Raw genomic sequence first — 23,187 nt, 5'->3', positions numbered from 1 at the left:
CACAAACCACCAATCTTTACGAAACCTCACCAAACCATAGTTAGCGAGAAGGAAAAACAAACCTATTTATTTGGAGGTCAAAAGTTCAGGATAGGCCAAAGGTCAACAATTTTGGCAGATTTGTAAAAATCCTCAATTTTCATCCGATTCACTTGAAATTTAAAGAAGATTTGCATTTCAGGACAATGAATTCAGCCACCAATTATTTTTGACGTCAACATCGACGAAAAGGTCAACATATGTTTATTTAAATTATACAATGGACTACAAAATGTAAATGATTCATGATATTTGTTATATTATGTCACCTTTATCGATCAATATTGTTGAAATGAAGATCAAATAGCTGTATGTTGAAATATGTTGAAAAGGTCAAAACTTTACATGGGGTGTACTTCCTTTTTCATGTGACTGTATGTTAACATTGCAATGTTCAGTGAATGACTCTGGTTATGATACGCAGCCAGATTTGACCTGGTGAGTTATTTTTGCTGAGATTACTTGTGGACTTTTGGTCATAACAGGAGTGGGGTTGATGATTTAAGGGGAAATGAAATCTATATTTTCCTGACTTTACTTAAGGATTGTCCAATTTTGTTTCTTGAAAAGATCATAAAGATATATCATATTACAACCATAACCGCATTTGAACAACATAAAGATGATATTGCATAATTACAGTCGAAAAGCAAAAGCTACATATTTCAGCGATTTTGTATGTTTTGGGTATAATACAACAACATGCATTTTAAGGCCATTTTCCCTGCTAGAGCGGGGGTTAGCCCTAATGTTTTGGGTATAATACAAGGTATAATAATGAAAAAAATTTTAAACCATACTTGAACAGCATAACGAAAATCCCCTCATACTCCCCACTATCCTTTTAATTATAATGTTGAAGAATCCCTATTGGAAGAGCTGAAAAAACAAAAATACAACAAAAAAAATCGTCAATCTCGAGCCTTACGCTCCACCCTTAATAGAAAAGTGGCTGCCATTTATTGTTGCTGCCACAATTTAACTGTACATCAGGGCTGGATTTGTTCTACAGATGTATCCCAAGTACCCTGAAATGACAAACCAACTGTGTAGTGGGTGTTGCACGAAACTCATTTTCTAGGCCTCTCTTGAAAACTGGCTCCTGGACTAATAACACGAATGTAAGTACACGTGGGGAGTGACACATTTATTTTATATCAATAAATTATAAAAAACGGGGAATATCAATTAATTATTTTAATTATAAAAGGGGGAAATATCAATTCATTATTTCATAATTTGTACCTCAAATTGAGTGCTATGTCACAAAATGATTTTACATTGATCATTTCACAGGGATTCACTGGATTATTAGATTCAATGAAAACTGTGTTATAATGCAAATATACAATGCAAGTATACTTGATGCATGGGTACACGTCACGGGATATTGTTACGGGTGTTCACTTGTTGCATAACACATACACCGTAACATACACATACACCGTAACATACACATACACCGCCTAGTGGGTGATAATTCTCTTGGTAAGTGTGACGTAACACGCGCATCATAATTCTGCTTCCGGGTCCAAACACAAAACCACTGGAGCCAAACACCAGCTGTACTCAGTGAGAAAAGTGCTTGATCATGCCGCAGTGTTGCGTTCCTGAGTGTGTAAATAGATCAGAAACCAACCAAGAACTGTCTTTCTACCGATTTCCTGCTGATGAAAAACTGGCTGAAGTGGCTTAAGCTGATAAGGTAAATTAGTTTGTATAATATGGCATAAGCCACCACACAGTGTCAGTGTACTGCTGTGTTGTGTACAGACTGCAATACCCAGCAGATACCCAACCAATCGCTCCCCCTCCACCCCATACATATTGTTGTGAATCTCACCGTCGGCCCTCTTTCCCATTACCAAGGGGGGATTAGTCCCCTTGTGCGCGACTGACCGACGTGAGTCCTGAAGTTGCCCAGCTCCCTCCTGTGGAGGCAGGTGAGCAACCTCGTTCGCGACCGCAGACAAGATGTTAATTGCCGAGCGGATTAACAGCCGCGGCACGAAACATTAGCAAGTAACTAGACCCGATTCTTAAACGTTGGCCAAATCGTGCCACAGGTATTCAATATTGGGAAAAGACAAAGACGAACAGATGTGAGGAAACCAGAAGGTAAGGTAGGAAGAACAGGATTTATTACGAACTAATTATGTACAAGTAAAAAGTAACCAAGGAGGAGGAAAGAAACGAAAATAAAGACAGAAGGAGTAAGACACAGTGCAAATATTAACTTATCTAAACAGGCCTAACTTATACCCCAGACAACATAAAGGACGGACAACAATCAGACTTACACGGGGAATGATGATAGGAATGAATGGCAGGAGGTGGATGGCTGGATGGATGAGGAGGTGGGATCACAAGGTGGGAAGGATGCGGGTGGTTGGTATGATCGCGTGGCTCCAGGTGAGCAGCCGCCGACCCTCCCCAATCGTATCCACACAGCGGCGTTCTTCGCGGCCGCAACTGCCGTCAATGCTCAAAGCTGCCGTGGTCAAAAGCTGCGGTGGATTCCCTGTGGTGGGTTGAACTCGAGAAACGAGTCCAAGGTTACCTGGAGCTGGTGGGGGCTTCCTCGGTCATCTCCTTCCTCAATCGTCTCTCGTTGGGGGCATCGAGCCGCGGGCTATATATGCCACACCTTACCAAGCCGTGCCCACCGAGTCCTGGTTGGGCCCAAGGGCTTCCTGGCTCCAGCTCCTGATGACGAGGTGCGGGCCATGCCCGTAATGTAGCTCCTCCCCCTTCTTCTCCAAGGCTTGACCACGTGCGTAATGGCGGCAATGCAGTTGGCAATAGAGGCTTTGAGGGAATTGAAAGGGGATCTATCTTATTTCAATTTGGTGCAATGCAGTCAACTAATGGGAAACACAGCCTTAAACTAATACACATAATAAGGAAATAACTATTTAGAAGGGTATATGGTCGCATACGTGCTTGCGATGGATTAACTAAGGGGACGACCTATGATCTTTACACTTAAACGGAGGTATTTACAATGATAAACGCTCAAATAGGAATGATGATAGGAATGAATGGCAGGAGGTATGAATGGCAGGAGGTGGATGGCTGGACGGACGAGGAGGTGGGATCACAAGGCGGGAAGGATGCGGGTGGTTGGTATGATCGCGCGGCTTGAGGTGAGCAGCCGCCAACCCTCCCCAATCGTATCCACACGGCGGTGCCATGATAATGACACTACCTACAATTGACAGAGGGTGATATTTACAACAATTCTCAAATCCGCAACACTGCACCCTCATCCTCCAGGCACGTACCGGGCCTATAAAACTTTACTTAGTGTGACACATAGGTGTAGTTCCCTCTATAATTAACCTGACCCTGAGTGCGACAGTTTTAAAACACAAATATGTATGTCCCCCTGCTGCATTGCACCCTATCTAACAGATTCGCGCCCACAGGATAACCGAATTGCGGAATTGTTTTCAAACTAAACATGAATGGTGGGGAGCATTATTTACAAGTGACGCTGAATGTACTTACAAAACGCAACCCAGGACCTGCGATTGTTCTTTTGGGGGGGTGGGGGGGGGGGAGACAGCCTGCGCTGCATCGATGCACCAGCACCAAGAAAGAGCACCATAAAGCACCATAAATGCACCAGTCGGTGCACAGTCACCACAGTTCATAATAAAATCAAACCCCTGCTGGTGGTCTTGCTCTTCGGCTCCCTCTGCTGGCCATTGTTTTTCCAGATGTTGTCTTTATTCTTCTTCTTGTTTTGCTGCCTATTTGGTGGAAATATGGTGGAAATAAAAGTGCACAAAACGTGTCCATTTTTTAAAATTTATGGCCCACAGGGGCCGACTATGAGTGGTTCACCTGTGGGCTTGGTGCCACCTCACTGGGTCCGCAAGCAAGATCCTGGGCCATTGTGGCCGGTCCCAGCAGAGGGGCCATGCCCCAACCCGTGGGTTCCATGAGTGGTGCTCAGCCACAGACATGTGGTCCATAAGTGGTGCATCAATGCAGGCAGCTGGTTGCGGGGGTTCGGGCACACAATGGCGGACTCCCACACGCTCCCCTCAGTGCCCCAAAGAGCACGATCCATGGGTCGGGGAAGGAAAACAGAGAGGGCAGGTTAGCGAGGGATAAGGTCACAAGGGTACACATCAATAAAGGCAATGCAAGGTGAGGTGCGCCTGGATACCGAGTGGAGAAAAGCTCGTCCCTATCGTACGTCACCCCACCCGTCACCTGTTCTACCCTTGCCCCTTACCCCCGTATGTACAAAAAAAAACCTACACATTACCAATTCGTCGCTACCGTCATGTCTTCCCCATATTTCCCCTATACCAAATTCGTCACAATCCCACTAATCCAAAATTTGCCATCACCAATTCATCATCAATCCTCATAAGGAGGGAGAGATGGAACAACAAAGCACAATGTCTCACCCACGTCACGATGCATCTCACATTCCAAACATTTGCACAAAAATAATAAAAACAACAACCATGGCATGGTGTGGAGTGGCGTCACCTCAGGTGAGTGGATGTAGAGGGTGCGAGGAGATTCCAATCCTATCTATCTTGTAAATGACATTAACTCACTTTACACTACCCGGGGTCTTTCCCTGCCAATCCATTGGCAATCTTACTCTATGCGGTTTTAAAGGAGCAATTCCCATTGACCAAACTGTGGTGCTTCCTCAATTTGGGGTCTCACTCCCCCGATTCAACTCCCTGTGCCTTTGCACAATTTCAGGACTGGGTCGTGTGGCTCTCCCAGCAGGTCTACCCACCTGCACACCTCCACCACTGCAGTTGCCTCCGAGCTTACCTGCTCCTTACCTAACCTATCTAAATGGGGAAGGCCCTCTGGCGCTCTCCCCACTCGGTGCCCTCTCTGGCACTGGGCTACCCGGGTCCATCCTTTGGATCCTTGGGCCCCATCCACAACTCTACCGGCTCCCAGAGCCCACCTGCGGCCTCACCTGGCCGACATCCTAACAGTGGCGGAGTGCCCATTTAACTACACACACTAACAGGCCACACGCCCAGCCATTTCCACGACATGAATGCACCCATCCAAACACCATTCTTCCACACACACACCACAGATGCCAATATCCAACCACAATTTACCTACTTCCTCTACCTAACACTTAAACTACCCTCCCCGGGTATTCGTGATGGGGTCCAACCTCCCCATACACACCCTCGCACCATCCACTCCACTCCACAGTTTTCAACATACTCACTCCACACCATCCATTCCATACTCCATGTATTCCATACTCCATATCTCCCATACTCCATATATTCCATACAACCATTCTCCATACACCTGTACTTGCACACCTGTGCCATCACACCTGGTGCCTCCTGCACCCTCCTTCCTCCCAGGACCATTCGGTCAACACAACACACAATCACCATTACTCACTCTTTCCACAATACACTTCCGAATACACTTCCAATTCTCAAACACACGGCAACATCCGATCTACCTGGTGCCCTGCTAAAACTCGCGCTTCCCAGTCGCCGCTTATATTATTGCGCTCCTCGTCATTATCATCCATTCTAACCTCTCTATGTCCCCGACTACCTGTCCAATGTCGCTACTTACCTCTACCGTTACCTATGGTCAATCTTCTCTAGATCAATATCATGTTATCCTAACCCTCCCTCGGCGAGCTTACACTGCCATAAACCCTATACACCTATAGCTCATGTGCCCCATTGAGGGATGGTGGATTTGCCATCCCACCACATCGGGCATCTCCCCTATCAATTTGGCCCATCCAATTTCCTGCAAATCAAAATTTGCCAATCACTGCCAATCAGTTTACCAATCATCAATTTTGTTTTTCAAATTCACTACTGCTACCACCCTCACACATCTACTCACTTGAGCCTCTCGGTGCGTCAATTCATTTCCAAAGCTCGGCTTCGCAAAGCCGAGCAATGAATGCGGGTGGTTCGTTGCCGGCGGTTGGATCCGTCCGGCACTCGGTTCAGGGAAGGAGGTTTGCTCAGGCCGAGATCGCAAGGTCCACCTCGGCACGGAGCCGTCCGGTCTCCCGCCAGATGGCCCGATCTCGCCCTGCCGGAATGCCTCAACCACAAGGGGTCGCCATGCCGACCCTTCCTAATGGCCCTTGAACCGGGCCGCCCGCTCCGCTTAGCGGAGCACGGACACAACCGTTTAGAGCGAGGCCCGGCATGGATCGCGCACGGCGGTTCTTTCGAAACCGCAATGGTTACGATCCCCGCTGGTTCCCGCTGCACACAAAGCCCGGCACGAACCAAGGGCTCACTTCGGCTAAAAGTCGACCTAACCGCTGCTCCGTTTAACATCGATGCTTCACTTGCATGCTCACACCCCGCGTTCCATTCCTTTTTCACACATCCAGGTGTCTCCATACACTTCGTTATTGCACCTTCTCTTACACGCCACCCAGGTACACTCATTACACTCACAGACTTCGTCACACACCTGACCACCACACACCTTGGCACACACTCGTCGTTCGCACACCTCATCAACACACCTCTTCACGCCCATTCCTCGGTCTCATCCTCTGTGACAACCACGGGTGTGCACTCATCGGCACACCCAATCACGTGCTTCACTACCAACTCAAGGGTGCATTCCCACATGCGCTCGACCATTCCAGGTGTGCATCCTTTCATTCCAGGTGTACATTCTCTCTCACCTGCTACAACCAACTCGTTCTCCGTGTCACTCTCACTACTCTCACCACCACACTCGATCACGCATCCACCCTTACTCTCAACAGCGCAATCTGTAATCATGCACTCCTCTGTTACACACCTTTCTCGTGCATCCTCTTGCGCACACTCTCCCGTTACGCCCTCCATAACACTCACCACAGGTGTGCACTCTTCCGTTACATCCCCTGTAACACTCCCCATCACGTGCTTCCATGTGCCCTCTCACACCTGCGCCATGACCAACTCACTCTTGACAGCACACTCACTCCTCGGCGCGCACTTTTTCCTCACACACCCCATAGTCGGACATCTTTGTACACCTCCTCCTTCACACTCTGTACCTGTCGCACACTTCACCAGCGGCCTCTCATGAACACCCGGGTCTACACCAACACCCAAGCCGACTGAACCTCCCCTCACACCATATACATTTCCGAGCATATCGCCACTCACCTCGGCACCTCGTCTTCGCTCCTCCTCCGCCACTTGCAAACTCTTTATTTGGTTAGTAAGCACATAATCACGATTTGAGCACAGACCTTGCACCAATTCCATCACCTCCTCCTTTATCTCTCTCTTAGTTTCCCTCCGTCTCTTCTTAATTTCACTCACCCCCTCTTCCACATCCTCTAATTTTTGCTTCACCTCTTTCATTTCCCGGTGCGCCCCCTCAATTTCTTCCTCTAAGGCCACATTGATCATTTCTATGTGCGTCCTCACCTCCCGTTCTTTTGTCTCCATTGCCTCTGTCACCTCGTCCAAACTCTTTGTCAACCCCTCATGTACCATCTGACATTTCCTCTTCGTCGCTACCAGTTCTTTTTTTGTTTCTTTCTGCGTCGCCTTTAACCCCCCGATTATCGCAGTGTTCTTCTCCACTTGCTCCACTAATTCCTTTTGTCCCACCATCAGCTGCTCTACTCCCCTTGTCAGATCCTCTATTCCCCCCTGTAACCTAACTACTATTTCTCACCTCTTTCTCCATACGCTCCTCACCTCGCTTTACCTCCTCGCGTACCCCTGCGACCTCCTCGCCCACACCTCGTGTGATCATCTCCCCCATTTCTCCCATTTCTTTGGTAGATGCTACCCTCATCTGTTCCAAATCATTCCTCTGGGCATCCAATTTAGTTTCCAACCCGATTTTCACCTCCTCTATTTGATCTCCCATTTGTTTAATTTCCTGGGTGGATTGCTCCCCTATTTCCCTCAATTTGCCTTCCATTGTGTTTTCTAACCCTGTTAACCCATTCTTCACCCCTTTCATCCCGTTGTCTAACCCCTCAAATTTGTTGTCTAAACCCTCAAATGTATTGTCTAAACCCCCAAATTTACTGGCTAAACCCCCAAATTTACTGTCTAAACCCACAAATTTGTTGTCTAAACCCTCAAATTTGGCTTCTAGCCCCCCGATTTTGCCATTGAGCCCCCCGATTTGGCTTCCCATATCATTCCTCAATTCCCCAATTTGATTTTCTAATCCCCCAAGTTTACTGTCCAACTTCCCAATTTGGGCGCTGGTACCCCCGCGCTTCGTCCCTCATTCTGTTTTCCATTCCTACAATTTGGTTTCCCAGCTCCTTGTTGCTTTCCCTCTCCTCATCCGCCTGCCTTGGCCATGAAAGCCTGCATTTGCAGCATGAATAGGCCCCAGTCCATTGGCGGCGCTGCTACAGTCACGGGCGCGGTGACATTTGGTGCCGCCACAACCTCGTGCGCGAGGGCGCCATCTTGCGCACCTGATACCCCCGCAACCACATCCTCATTTCTCTCCTCCTCCATTATTACTCCCACCTCCTCCATGGGGTCCTGGGTCGCTTCTACCCCTTCAAACTCTCCCACCGGCACCCAATCGCCTTGACTATCCATGGCACGATTTTAAATTTGGATGTTATTAAAATAAAATTTTGGGCCACTCATAATTTTGAGTGTGCTAAGCGCACTTGGGGTCCGAATCTCACTCCTGACACCAATTGTTGCGGATCTCACCATCGGCCCTCTTTCCCCTTACCAAGGGGGGATTAGTCCCCTTGTTGGCGACTGACCGACGTGAGTCCTGAAGATGCCCAGCTACCTCCTGGGGAGGCAGGTGAGCAACCTCGTTCGCGATCGCGGACAAGATGTTAATTGCCGAGTGGATTAGCAGCCACGGCACGAACCATTAGCAAGTAACTAGACCCAATTCTTAAACGTTGGCCAAATCGTGCCACAGGTATTGAATTGGGAAAAGACAAGGACGAACGGATGTGAGGAAACCAGAAGGTAAGGTAGGAAGAACAGGATTTATTACTAACTAATTATGTACAAGTCAAAAGTAACCAAGGAGGAAGAAAGAAACGAAAATAAAGACAGAAGGAGTAAGACACAGTGCAAATATTAACTTATCTAAACAGGCTTAACTTATACCCCAGCCAACATAAAGGACGGACGACAATCAGACTTACACGGTGAATGATAGGGATGAATGGCAGGAGGTGGATGGCTGGACGGACGAGGAGGTGGGATCACAAGGTGGGAAGGATGCGGGTGGTTGGTATGATCGCATGGCTCCAGGTGAGCAGCCGCCGACCCTCCCCAATCGTATCCACACAGCGGCGTTCTTCGCGGCCGCAACTGCCGTCAACGCTCAAAGCTGCCATGGTCAAAAGCTGCGGTGGATTCCGCTGTGGTGGGTTGAACTCGAGAAACGAGTCCGAGGTTACTTGGAGATGGTGGGGGCTTCCTCGGTCATCTCCTTCCTCAATCGTCTCTCGTTGGGGGCATCGAGCCGCGGGCTATATATGCCACACCTTACCAAGCCCTGCCCACCGAGTCCTGGTTGGGCACAAGGGCTTCTGGCTCCACCTCCTGATGACGAGGTGCGGTCCACGCCCATAATGTAGCCCCTCCCCCTTCTTCTCCGAGGCTTGACCACGTGCGTAATGGCGGCAATGCAGTTGGCAATAGAGGCTTTGAGGGAATTGAAAGGGGATCTATCTTATTTCCATTCGGTGCAATGCAGAGTCAACTAATGGGAAACACAGCCTTAAACTAATACACATAATAAGGAAATAACTATTTTGAAGGGTATATGGTGGCCTACGTGCTTGCGATGGATTAACTAAGGGGACGACCTATGATCTTTACACTTAAACGGAGGTATTTACAACGATCATGACACTACTTACAATTGACAGAGGGTGATATTTACAACAATTCTCAAATCCGCAACAATATATTCCCTTCAATATCCCTCACTACCCTCCTACACCTCTACCCCCCTAAATAATAGGTCATAACAAACCCTCCTCTTCACACACATACAGATGCTTCCCGCTATTCCCACTCCCACACTTATTACCCTCCTTCTACACATACACAATTAATCCCTCTCAGATATTTCACAGTATCCCTCCCTATACCCACAAATCACCCCTCCCCCTCCCCTCCTCACAAACACACAAATATTTCCCTGTACATATTCCCCCACCACACACCCCCTCCATACACACCCTCTTCTTACTCACAAAACAATCATTCAGTATTTACTACTATACTAACATAAACTTTGTTTTTTTGAGACGCAAAGATTTCTTCCCCACTTGCAACTCTCGAGTGTGCAGCTGGCACTTCTCCAATGGAAAGGGTGAGGGACCATCACGGTTTACATGGAACTCGGACAAGACCTTCAACTTTCCTAATCCTGAACCGAAAAGTCATGTGCGACGTCGGAAACGCAAACAGCTGTTGCAGAACTCTGCGGATGAGAATGACGACGATGCAGTCCAAGGTCTCTTGGTTCTTGCAGATGCTGCTGCGAGCACAGTGAACAGTATAAGTTCTGTAACTGCTGGTGAGACTATTTTACAAATAGAAAAGGACATGCTGATCAAGGAAAAAGGAAACCCTAAAAAAAGAACTTGAGAGACAGATACAAACATTTACCTTCAAACAAATAGAAAATGATGCTGATAAAGTTCAGTACTATACAGGTTTGCCAGATGTCGCACCTGTGAGATTCCTGGAACAGTTACTGGGGAGATTTGAACTGACCTACCACAGCACCTGGACTGTAGAGATGTTGGCACTTGTTGACCAATTGCTGTTGACCCTAATGAAGCTGAGACTCAACTTGGGCAATTTAGATCTGGCAACCAGATTTAACTGTAGTACTGCCACTGTGATCAACATCTGCACTACAGTTGTGGGCACGCTCTATGACATTCTGTATGTTGGGATGATGGAGAACAACATTCCGTCCATAGCCAAGAACCAGAAGTGTCTTCCATCTTGTTTTCTTCCGTTTCCGAACTGTAAAATTGTCTTCGATTGTACCGAAGTAGCAGCGTCGAACACAGAAAAACTAGACACCCAGTATCATCTGTACAGTCAGTACAAGGGCAGAACAACACTCAAGTCACTAATTGGTGTTGCTCCGAATGGCGTGATGACTTTCGCCAGTGACCTCTATGGTGGGAGTGCTTCAGACAAAGCAATAACTTCAGACTGTGGAATCCTCAAGCAACTGCATCCAGGTGATATGATTCTCGCCGACAAAGGGTTCACCATCCGGGACATTCTTCCACAAGGAGTTTCCTTGAACATTCCAGCATTTCTCGTTAACGGCCAATTCACCCAAGAAGAGATCGTTAATAACAGACAAATTTCTGTTGCTAGAATTCACGTTGAAAGATCAATTCAAAGACTCAAACTGTTCACAGTTTTAGATCGTATACCATACCAGTTTAAGAAAAATGTCAACAAGATCCTGAAAGTTTGTGTACGTTTGACAAATCTGCAGACTCCAATTCTACGTGAAATTCAGGATAAAATTTGATTGTTACATAACGATATTTATTGTTGTTTAATACTTTTGCAAAACATATAAATATCTTCAATATCATATTCATGTCGTGAACAATAGTGAAATTAAGAGAGAAAAAAAAATAGTTTACTAATTTGGGGGGCGATCACATGTTCTTGAGAAAGTAAATTGGTGTTTTCATCAATCCCTTATAGATCAACCAGATATATTGTTTTATGCAACATCTTTACAACAAAATATATGGTCGTTCATGCTATGAAAGCTCAAAAACATATTCTATGGTGTGTATGTACAGTTTAATCAAACAAAATAAAATTTGATCCAAAATTTTGTAGATTTTGTTTGGTTCAAAAATTTAAAACAAAATTGTTGTTTTTGGAAATTACTCGAAAAATTTTAGGGGTAAAAAATGGCTGTTGCCAGCCATATTGTGAATGTCGTGTAGCTCTGTCACAGTGTGTGTGGACATAACTTGTAATGAGTGGAACAGTTATCAAGCAAATTTAATTGGATTAGAGCCCACAGGCCTCACCCTATGTTTGGGATCTGGGGCCCCCAGAAACTAAATATTTCTAAATCCTTTGTGATGCATTCTGATATGTACAGTATAGCAGAACACATTATTTTAGCTTCAAATTACTAGTATGTGTTTTTTTTTTACTGTTATTTATAAAGTTGTTCATACTGTTGTTAATTCAAAACACAAAATGGACTGGAGCACTGGTCCACCTTTTGTATTCAGTCAGGTGGATCTGAGCAAAAACAAGTGGATATTGTCCAGTGATCCAGTGCTTTTCACACACACTGCTGGCAGCTGTCACAGCAACATTCTACATTGGCGGATGGACCTCGACTAAACCATACTATTTCAGGCGTTATAATTAAATATGGCAACAGTAGCATGTAAATTTACTACAAAATGAGAGTTGGCAAAAAAACTGTCTTCTAGAATGTCTCTAACTTGGCGATGTTTGGCGCCCAAGCTGGACCTCTTATGACTGGAATAATGGCAAGTTCAGTTGGTGTCCAGACCACCAAGTCACATCTACTTGCACCGATCAAGTGGAGATTCCCCTGTATTTGGTCGAAGTATGTGCGGGAGCACTTCAGTTTGAAGAGACCGGTGACCTCGTCCACTGTCAGGAAGAAGTGTTTATTTTCTGCAACTTCAGCAATGCTTGTGTTCGTAGCAACCCATGGACACTTGACCTCCTGTTTGGACATTCACTGCACTGACATGGTTGGAATTATACGAGTTTAATCCCTTTTTCATGCGTTCGGGGTCAAAAGAAAAGAAGTTGGTCAGAGTGAACAGTGTCACGGGCTCCATTTTCGTGTTTGGCCCCGGAAACAGAATTTTGACGCGGCGCGTTACGTCACGGCTTACCAATAGGATAGAGGTGCAACGTTTTTCGGTTTTTCCAAGATGGCGCCTGTAACACGACCTATGACGTCATGATTATCATGAAAATATTCGAAAGGGGGAGGTGCTCCTCTGGTGAAAATTTCGTGTCCATCAGACCAACAGTTGCTGATTTTTTAAAATAATGATGGATGGATAAGTGTTGTATTTGGCGAATTATGACGTCATAAAGAAGGCACTGATGACATCATCATTAACATATCTTATTCCCCATGGGGAGTAGTTATCCTGCATTCGCCAAGCAAAAAGCGGGGTTAAGCATTCAGTTCAGTACGTGTGCCGTACGTACGTGTGCTGTGTGTAGTGTGCCTTGTGCTGTACGTGTGCCGTGTGCCTTGTGCTGTACATGTGCCGTATGCTGTACGTGTGCCTTGTGCTGTACGTGTGCCATGTGCCCTGTGCAGTACGTGTGCCTTGTGCCATACGTGTGCAGTGTGCCTTGTGCTGTACGTGTGCAGTGTGCCTTGTGCTGTACGTGTGCCATGTGCCTTGTGCTGTACGTGTGCCGTGTGCCTTGTGCTGTACGTGTGCCGTGTGTTTTGTGCTGTACATGTGCCGTGTGCCTTGTGCCGTACGTGTGCCTTGTGCCATACGTGTGTGGTGTTAGTCCATGAGCCAGGCCAGATATCGGTACCACCTGGGGTGACCAAACCTAAGTGGTACTAAAATGTTTATTGGGTCAATATAAGTACATTAATATGTGATAGCCTTTCCACACTAGCAGCTTTGTCAGTTTTTTGTAAAAACTTCAAATTCACACAATAGCGGCATTGCGTAATTCATTTAAATATTGCGGTATGCAAAGATCACATCTAATTTCAATCAATACAGAACTAAAACCATGTGAGAAATGCTACTATATTGTAATTATTAAACATCAGAGCAAAATAAATGCATTTCCTATTTGTCTGTACTTTCTTATTGGATAATTGTGTACTCACATTCAGCTTCTTTTCTTGGAAGAGTTAATTGCGGATAGATGTAAGCTTTTTTTTCAGCTCCTTTGATGGAACTGGTGAGATATCTGGCTATGTAAGTTATCTTTTACAGTTCTAATTAAGGTTAATTAAGTTTGATTAGTTAAGATCAGTTAACTATAATAATAATAATAATAATAATAATAATAACAATAATTCATTTATTTTGTATAGCGCTTTTCAAGAAGCCCAAAGGCGCTTTGACAGAGTGCAAAACATAATGCATAACAATACATGAAAACAACAATTGCAAAAAGACAAGAATCAATAGGGAAATATTTAAAGCAAAAGGAGGGAGAAGGAGAAGAGATAGTCAGGGGTTAAATGCTGTGGGTTCAGTGTTGAATGCAGTGTTGAACAGGTGGGTCTTTAGTGATGTTTTGAATGTGGTGAGTGAGGAGGAGTCTCTGATGGTGTGAGGTAGTGAGTTCCAGAGGGTGGGAGCAGCGATGGAGAAGGCCCTGTCCCCCCAGGATCTGAATTTGGTCCGGATGGCGGGGCGGGGGGGGGGGGGGGGGGTCAGGAGGTTGGTACCAGCAGAGTGGAGGTTGCGGGTGGGAGTGTGTCTGGAGAGGAGGTCAGCCAGGTAGGATGGGGCCAGGTTATGGAGGGCTTTGTATGTCAAGAGGAGGATTTTGTACTGGATTCTCTGGGGGATGGGGAGCCAGTGAAGCTTGTAAAGGATGGGGGTGATGTGGTCACGGGTCCGGGAATGGGTGAGTAGACGGGCAGCGGAGTTCTGAATGTATTGGAGTTTATTGGTGATTTTTGATGGTGAACCATAGAGGAGGCTATTGCAGTAGTCCAGCCGGGAGGTGATGAAGGCGTGGATGAGGGTTTCTGCAGCCGTGGAGGAGAGGGATGAGCGGAGACGGGCAATGTTTTTCAGGTGAAAGAAGGCTGACTTTGTGATCTGTTTAGTGTATTTGTCGAAGGAGAGGGTTTGGTCAAAGATGACGCCAAGATTCCGGATGTGAGGGGAGGTGGATACTGGGATACCGTCGATGTTGAGGGCAAAGTTATGGGTGGATTTTGTGAGCGTTTTTGGGCCAATGATGATTATTTCAGATTTATCACAGTTAAGCTTGAGGCAGTTGATTTGAAGTCAGGATTTTATTTCAGTGATGCAGTTTGTCAGGATAGAGTGGGTGTCGGTGGAGACGGACTTGGTGGAGATGAAAAGCTGGATGTCATCGGCGAAGCAGTGGAATTGGAGACCATGACGGCGGATTAAGTGACCGAGGGGGGACAGGTAAAGGATGAAGAGGAGGGGGTCAAGAACTGAACCTTGGGGGAGGGGAGCAGTGGGGGATTTGCAGTTATTGATGGAGATGAACTGGCATCTGTCAGAGAGGTATGACTTAATCCAAGAGAGGGCAGTGCTGGTAACGTTAAAGGTGGATTGAAGTCGGGTGAGGAGGATAGTGTGATCGATGGTGTCAAAGGCAGCGCTGAGGTCGAGGAGGACGAGAATGTTGAGGTTGCCAGCGTCAGAGGAGAGGAGAAGGTCGTTGGTGATTTTGAGGAGAGCAGTTTCAGTACTGTGGTTGGAGCGGAATCCGGATTGGAATGTTTCATACAGGTTATTGGCAGAGAGATGATGTTTGAGGAGAGTGGCTACAGCGCGTTCCAAAACGTTTGACAGAAATGGTAGGTTGGAGATGGGTCTGAAGTTGTTTCGGGTGTCAGGGTTTAGACCAGGTTTTTTTAGAATTTTTTTTTTTTTTTTTTTTTTTTGTATACTGAATCTAGGCTCGTGAAAGAGCTGACATTTATTTCACAAACAAATCAACCAGACAAACAAAATATACAAAAAGAGGGAGCGGAAGACAAGACAAGACAAGACAAGATGGGGAGAGAAGGGGAAGCACACAACCACAACATTTGAGAGCAGGGAGAAGTGTGGGAGGGAGAGGGCTTGGGGGCAGGAGGCGTGGGAAGGGGAGGGGGGGGGAGGTATAAAACACAAGGGGACCGAAATTAGCGGGGGTAGAAAAGATCAAGGTTTTGGATGGGGGAGGATAAGAGATGGTGGTGAACAGCTGTTTTAAAGACCTGGAGGGTGGAGTGGGATTGAAGAGAGTGAGGGAGTTTGTTCCAGAGGCAGGAGAAAAGAGGTATGAAGGAGTGAAGGTAAACAGAAAGTCTTAATTTTGGCAGTTTAACCATAAGAGGGTTGCAGGCAGATCTTGTGCGACCTGTAGGAATATTTGGGGGACAGAGCCCAGAGAGGGCTGGGGGGGCAAGGCCAGAGAGGAGTCGGTAGAAGACGGAAAGACCACCAACCTGCCTGCGGTGAGTGAGTGAAAGGCCCTTGGAGTTAGCTTCATCGCAGGAGATTCCAATGATTCTGAACGCTTTGGTTTCAACAGCGTGAAGACGGGCTAGGTGTGAGGCAGGAGCACCAGACCAGAGAGGTGAGCAGTATTCCATAGAGCTGCGGATGAAAGCCTTGTATGTGGTGAGGAGCTCAGGTGTGCCAAGGAAGGACTTCGCACGACGGAGGATGCCCAGTCGGCGACTGGCTTTGGAGGCCAGATTTGAAATGTGGTTTTGTGGGACTGCAATGGAGGTAACAGCAGCAATTTTGAGGGAAGGTGGGACGATGCCTGTAGACAGGGAGGAGTTTATTGTTGCAATGATAAGTGGAGAGAGAGCAGGGAGGGAGGCCTTGACAAAGCTGGAGGGGATGGGGTCAAGAGTGCAGGTGGCGGTTTTCATTCCTATGAGGAGTTCAGAGAGGTCAGTAGGGGAGATTGGGGAGAGCCGAGACAGGGGATGGCAGGACAAGGGGGGGAAGGTGGTTGGAGGGGGAGCGGGTGCGGCGGTGGTCAAGCTGTTGTAGATGTTGTCAATTTTGCGTTGGAAGAAAGAGAGGAAGGAGATGCAGTTGTCTATTGTGAATGACTGGGTGGTGGTGTTGAGGGGGCGGAGGAGTTTGTTTATTGTCGAGAAGAGTGCTTTTGGGTTTCTGGAGCCAGAGTGGATAATTTGAGAGTAGTAGGCAGGCCGGGCGTGGGAGAGGGCATCTTTCTAGTGTTGTAGGTGGTCCTTGTAGGCTTGGGAGTGAACAGTGAGACCTGTTTTATTGCGGAGTCTTTCAAGTTGGCGAGCACGAGTTTTCATCAGGTGGAGTTCAGGGGTAAACCAGGGAGCAGAATGGGTGAAAGAAACTCTTTTGGTTTTTACAGGCACAAGCTGGTCAAGGCAGGAGGAGAGAGTGTGGTTGTAGTAGTCAGTGAGGTCGGAAGGGGTTTGGAGGTCAACGAAGGGAGAAGTGGACATTTTTTCAGAGAGGGTGGATGAGAATGAGGTAGGTGAAAGAGCGTTTAGCTTACGGAAGTTGATAGTGCGATAATGTCTTGGTGTTGGGGTGGGGATGTTGATGGTCATAGTGATAGCTAAGTGGTCAGAGAGGGTGAGGTCGGAGACAGATAGATGGTGCAAAATTAATCCAGTGGAGCAGACAAGGTCCAAAATGTGACCACGGATATGGGTAGGAAAGTTGACATGTTGAGTGAGGTTAAAGCAGGTGAGTAAATCAGTGAAGTCAGTGGTTATTGTGGAGTCAGTGGAGTCCATGTGGATATTGAAATCACCAAGGAGGAGGATTGAGGGGGAGAGGGAACATAGCTGGGTCAGAAAGTAGGAGAAGTCAGACAGGAATGATGGGTGTGGTTTGGGAGGGCGGTAGACGACAGCCATGACTGACTGCGTGCGACCAGAGAGTTTAAAAGTCAGGTGTTCAAATGATGAGGATGAGGCGATGGGGATGAGGCTGGTCCTGATGTCTTGACGGTGGATAACGGCAATTCCAACACCTCGGCCCTCCGTGCATGGTTTATTGACGTAGGAATATCCATTGGGTGTGGTGAGGTTGAGTGTGTAGTAGTCCAGAGGTTGTTGCCAGGTTTCAGTGAGACAGAGAAAGTCCAGTTTGTTATCCAGGATGTATTCGTTCAGGATGAGGCATTTGTTGTTGAGGGACCGGGCATTGAACAAGGTGAGCTTGATGTTGTTTTGAACAGCAGGGATGAATTCAGGTGATTTAGCCAGGGTTTGTAGGCAGGAGGTGCGATTGTGTGCGTTGCTGTGACCAGGTGCGCTGGGACGAAGAGTGAGAGTGCGCTGAGCCGACCAGAGGATGGGGATGGAGTGACCTGATTGCAAATATACAAACTTACGACCGGAGCCACGGTGACTGTACCTGGGTCGTCGGAGGAGTCCATTTGATTTGATGGCAGAGATGCATGATGGGGTGGAGCGGGTATTGAGCAGAAGGAGCCTTGCGGCGGAGTACCGCAGAGACATGCCAAGCAGGAGCGGAGAGACGAGACGGGGCCAAGGTTGAGGAGCTGAAACAATGGTCCCAACCCACGGGAGTGGGCCCGAGGAAACGAAGGAGCCAGGTAGGCATGGGCGGACTGGCCATAGGGCATTTGGGCATTGCCCGGTGGGCTGGGACAGCTGGATAAAAAATGGGCCGCTGGGCTGGATAAAAAACTGCTGAAAAAAAATTTGTCACGGAAAACTTCTGGCTCTGCCTCCATCCCCGGGGATTCCCCGCTAAATATCAAAAGTTCAAAAGGTCGCCCCTGACGCCTCATTATAATATTACTAGCAACGGTACCCGCCCAGTAACACGTACCAGAGAAAACAAATCGTTTGCGCAATGGGCTCTCCAATATTCGATGTGTTCACGGTTTGAATTACGTAACGTAACGTTTGTGACGATGTTTGTGACTTTTGTGTTCACTGTAGTGTTTGATGTGACGAAGTGAACGTACTTTCGTCATGTTTTTCGTTTTTATTTTCGTAATCGTTTAATGAACGTTTAATGAGCGTAAGAATAATGTTTAATGATCATTAGATGAATGAATGAATGTTATGAATAATGCCATGGCGTCGCGTTGGCAGCAGTGACAATATTAATATGTTTGCCAAGAACTTCACAGAGAGAAAAGGAACTTTTATCAGCAATGTCGTGTGTCCTGAAGTTCTAAGCTGTAGAAGAGGTACAGTACAAAATCATTCCATTTTTTTTCCTAAAGAAAAGCGTACAGTTGATATCACTAATCACGATTTGAAACACGATGGAATAATATTTACCGATATGAACAGTGATGTGGTTTTTAAAATTGAAATTCTAAAAATACTGTTTACATTTTGATGATTTGTGTGTGATATTTAACGGATGTTAAAATAAATCGCGCCTCCAAATTGAAGCCCCGCCCTTAGGGCGGGTACCGTTCCTCGTCATATATAATGGCGACTCAACAATTTTTACCACTTTGCTTTGAAGAACGGGAATGAAGGGGGAGGAGCGTGTTAATATGTCTGGTTGAAGGCTTTGGGTGGCGAAGGGGCTGGAAGCCAGATTTTAATCTTACAGCCGCCATGTTGGTGCTCACTGTCACTGCGATGCGAAGCGAAAGACACCTCAGAGCTGCTACTTTCACAATCGCTATGTCGTATGTACTCCGATACGTGTTTCCTTCATTGTAAAAACTACCAAATCAACAGTAAAAAGGATTTTGAGCCAATAGGCCAAGTAAGTTTAGATAGGTCTACTGACTACTGAGCTAGTATTGATAACAATGTTGCGAACTGGCTTACGATGCTAAAAAAAAATAAAAAAAATCAGCATCTTCATCTGTAACCAACAATGGATAAAGCAAACCAGAAGAGAAGAAAAGGAGGTGCTGAGAAGGACTGTGATCGAAAGGAAAAGAAACTGTCAGATAGTGCTTCAAAGTGCAGAAACCTTTTGGATCTTTTCAAGAGTACTAATACTGGGCCTGGTGAAGTCAGTGAACACGGGGATAAGGATACTGAATCGGTAGCTGGACCATCAGCAGCTGAATTGGTAGATGATCAATTGGCAGCTGAATCAGTAGATGACCAATTGGCAGCTGAATCAGTAGATGACCAATTGGCTGCTGAATCGGCAGAATTGGTGCAAATTGGTGAACACGAACAGGTGCGGTCATCTGAGAGATGTACCTGCTGCAGCTGCTGCACTTGCAGAGGAGGGATACCCCTCGATTAACTACTTTAAGAAACCATGTAGAGATGAAGATTGTTTGCTGTTTTGGAATTACCACCCTAATCAAAAAACTGACAACCGAGTGGTCAAGAGGTGTTTCATGCGAAAAGATGGTACAAACAGATGGTGGTTGTCATGCAACAAGGACAATCATTCTCTTCACTGTTCAGTGTGCTTGGCGTTTTCCAGCACCTCAGACTGGTCCACGTTCATCGAGGGAATGACTGACTGGCGACATGTACATACACGTGTTGAAGAACAGGAACGCTCTTCTTTTCATTTGCGATGCTCTTCAGCATACCTGGTAGATCGACAACAGTCCAGCGTTTCTCACCTGCTTGCACGTAGCCATCATGATGAGGTCAGAAAGACACGACAAGTGATGGAAAGAGTTGTGGATGTGGTCAAACTCATTGTTAAGAGGGGACTGAGCTCCAGAGGAAGTAATGAAGAAGCAGCATACATACTTGTCAATGAGGAGATCGACCATGGTACATTTCTGGAAGTTGTAAAACTACTTTGGAAGTATGATTCCTGCACAGCCAATCATCTCTCTCACGTTGTCCAGAACAGCAAGAAGCAACATGAGAAGGCAAAGAGTTCACGAGGTCGAGGCTCCTTGGTAACTTTGATGTCTAAAACTACAGTGAATTATGTTATCACAGTTATCCAGGATAAGATACATCGGTGGATTTCTGAAGAAGTAACAGACATGTTTGCTGTGGAAATTGATACCACTCAAGACATCTCAACACAAGACCAGTGCTCTGTTGTTCTTAGATATGTTGATAGCACTGGCACTATCCAAAAAAGATTAGTGAGTGTGGTGAAATGTGAGGAATCTACTGGCGAAGCTTTTGTGCAACTTGTTTCTGAAGTCTTGTTAGGACTGAATCTTGGCCTCAAGAACTGTGTTGGAAACTCAACTGATGGTGCAGCAAACATGCAGGGGCACTACAAAGGCTTCAGTACTCTACTATCAAAGGAAGCTCCAATGCAGATCCATGTTTGGTGCCACGCACATGTGCTAAATCTCGTTGTGACCGAAGCTACAAGTGGTGTGGCGACTAGCGCATCACTGTTCTCACTACTGAATGACATTGCAGTATTCTTTCGGGAATCTTATCAGCGAGTGAACATCTGGAGTCGACACTCCACTACTGTGAAACGAACGGGAACTATCGGAGAAACTAGATGGTGGTCAAAGGATGCCGCCTTGAAGAAGGTTTTTGGTTCATTCAACAATCCAACTGGAGCACTTTTCATGGAAGTTATCACCACTCTTAATGCCATACTTGTTGCTGACCAGATCCAAGCAGCTGATAAGGCCAAGGTGAAGGGATACATTGACAATCTCGTGCAGTTTGAAACAATTCTGATTGCACAAGTATATCTGCAAGTATTCTCCTGCACTACAGCGCTCTCCAAATATCTACAAACTGTGCAATTGGATCTGCAGACTGTGCACCGGATGGTGGATGAACTGCTAGAGAATATGCAGATGCTACGGGATGACTTCCAAGCTTGTCATGATGCAGCTGCAAAGTTTGTTCAATGGGCTAATGACCAGCTGGATGAAATGGATGTAAATCTTGTTATGGAAGAGTCCCTTCCTATAAAACGGCAAAGACAGCACAAACGTATTGATGGCGAACTGTCCATAGATGAGGCTACATCAGCTTCTGACCCAGTAAAGAAGTATCGCATTGAAGTGTACAACCGAATAGTGGACACTATTGTGAGCAGCATTGAGCAGCGGTTTGACAGATCAGCAACATCAACATTGTATGCTGATCGCTCACTTCTTCACCCAAGGAACTTTGATCAAGTGCCATCGGGAGGTATGGAAGAGCTGCACAAACACTTGCTGAGATTTGATGATGGTGTCACTGCGGAACAGCTATGAAAAGAACTGCGAAGCCTTGGAGAACAATGGTCAACACTGAAACAATCAGTAGCAGATGCTTATACAGTGCAGGACGACAGTGAGTCTGAACAGGACAGGAAGACTCTGCCAAGTACATGTAAGTCTTGTAAAGCCTGTCCTCTCTGCTGCTACAAGGTGCTCCTCAAGTTGAACCTCTTCACTGATGTCTACAAGAGCATTGGGCTTGCCAACAAGCTGCTGCTAACGCTGCCTGTGTCACAAGCGGCATGTGAACGGTCTTTCTCTGCTTTGAAGAGAACCAAAAGCCGTCTGCGAAGTACAATGACACAAAAACATCTTGAGGCGTTCGTTCATGTTGATGTCTGTGGAAAAAGGGATCTTGGCCAAGCTTGACACTGAGGATATCATTGATGGTGTGCCTGCCAGAAGCAGCGAACTGCGCAGGCACCTACTCTCTTAGACATGACATGTGCTTGTGTTACTAAAAATAAATGTAATTTTCAGTGGATTTTTTTTTCAAGCATTTCGTCTATTTCCTCAGATAATATAAGCAACATATAAATGAATAATGGGCCGACCTAGGCGAAGGATGCCCGGGCCGGTTTTAAGACCCAGTCCGCTACTGCAGGTAGGTGAAGCCACGAGCAGAGCCGGGACCAAGCAGAGGGCAGGCAGGAGCAAAGAGATGATCACGAGGCCAAGGTTGATCACGGCAAAGCGGCAAATGCAGCGGCAATGGACCACCACCGCTACAAATCAAGATCACGGCGGGAAACTGCCACCAAACCGCTGCGATGGTCACAACCCACGAGAGCGTGCCCGAGGAAACAGCGAACAGGGTAATATGGTAATTATTGATGGCGGCCTTTGATGGCGGCCTATTGATGGCGGATTGAAGTCAGGCGTGAGGGGCGCGTCCACTAATGGAACGCCTCTCGCTTCCCAGATCGAGGGCCACGTGGTCAGGAGAACCTCGTCCCTTCTGGTTGCCTTGCCGTCCCACCGTGAGCGCTGGTCAGGGTGTACTTCAAACTAAGCTTAAGTGTCAAGTGTTAAGTTCCTCCTTGCCCTCGCAAGGGAAAGGCTAGGGTCAAGCTCTTCCAAATCTCCAAACACTAGAAATTGGACGTCTCAAATTAATCAATTAATTTGTTAATACATCTCAGTCTCCCGCGACCTCTCTAGCGTGGGCGTCGAACCAGTTCATTTCCAGTGCGGCCAGGCCGAGTATCGACCTGGCCGTGGCCGAAGCCATTGGTTCCGCCATAGCATGCTAACGCGTAGGCTCACGCGTCCCTGGTCC

At 46.6% G+C, this 23,187-nt stretch overlaps 1 pseudogene; it reads left to right on the top strand.

Annotated features, from left to right (window-relative positions):
• Positions 1–1,630: 1,630 nt before the first annotated feature.
• LOC137419600 (uncharacterized) lies at positions 1,631–11,562 on the top strand (annotated as a pseudogene).
• Positions 11,563–23,187: the final 11,625 nt, after the last annotated feature.

The sequence above is a fragment of the Myxine glutinosa genome, chromosome 1 (assembly GCF_964187855.1).
Source record: "Myxine glutinosa chromosome 1, kmMyxGlut1.1, whole genome shotgun sequence".
NCBI lineage: Eukaryota > Metazoa > Chordata > Myxini > Myxiniformes > Myxinidae > Myxine > Myxine glutinosa.
Note: the sequence above shows the minus strand (reverse complement) of the source record. Positions and strands in the feature narration are given on the sequence as shown.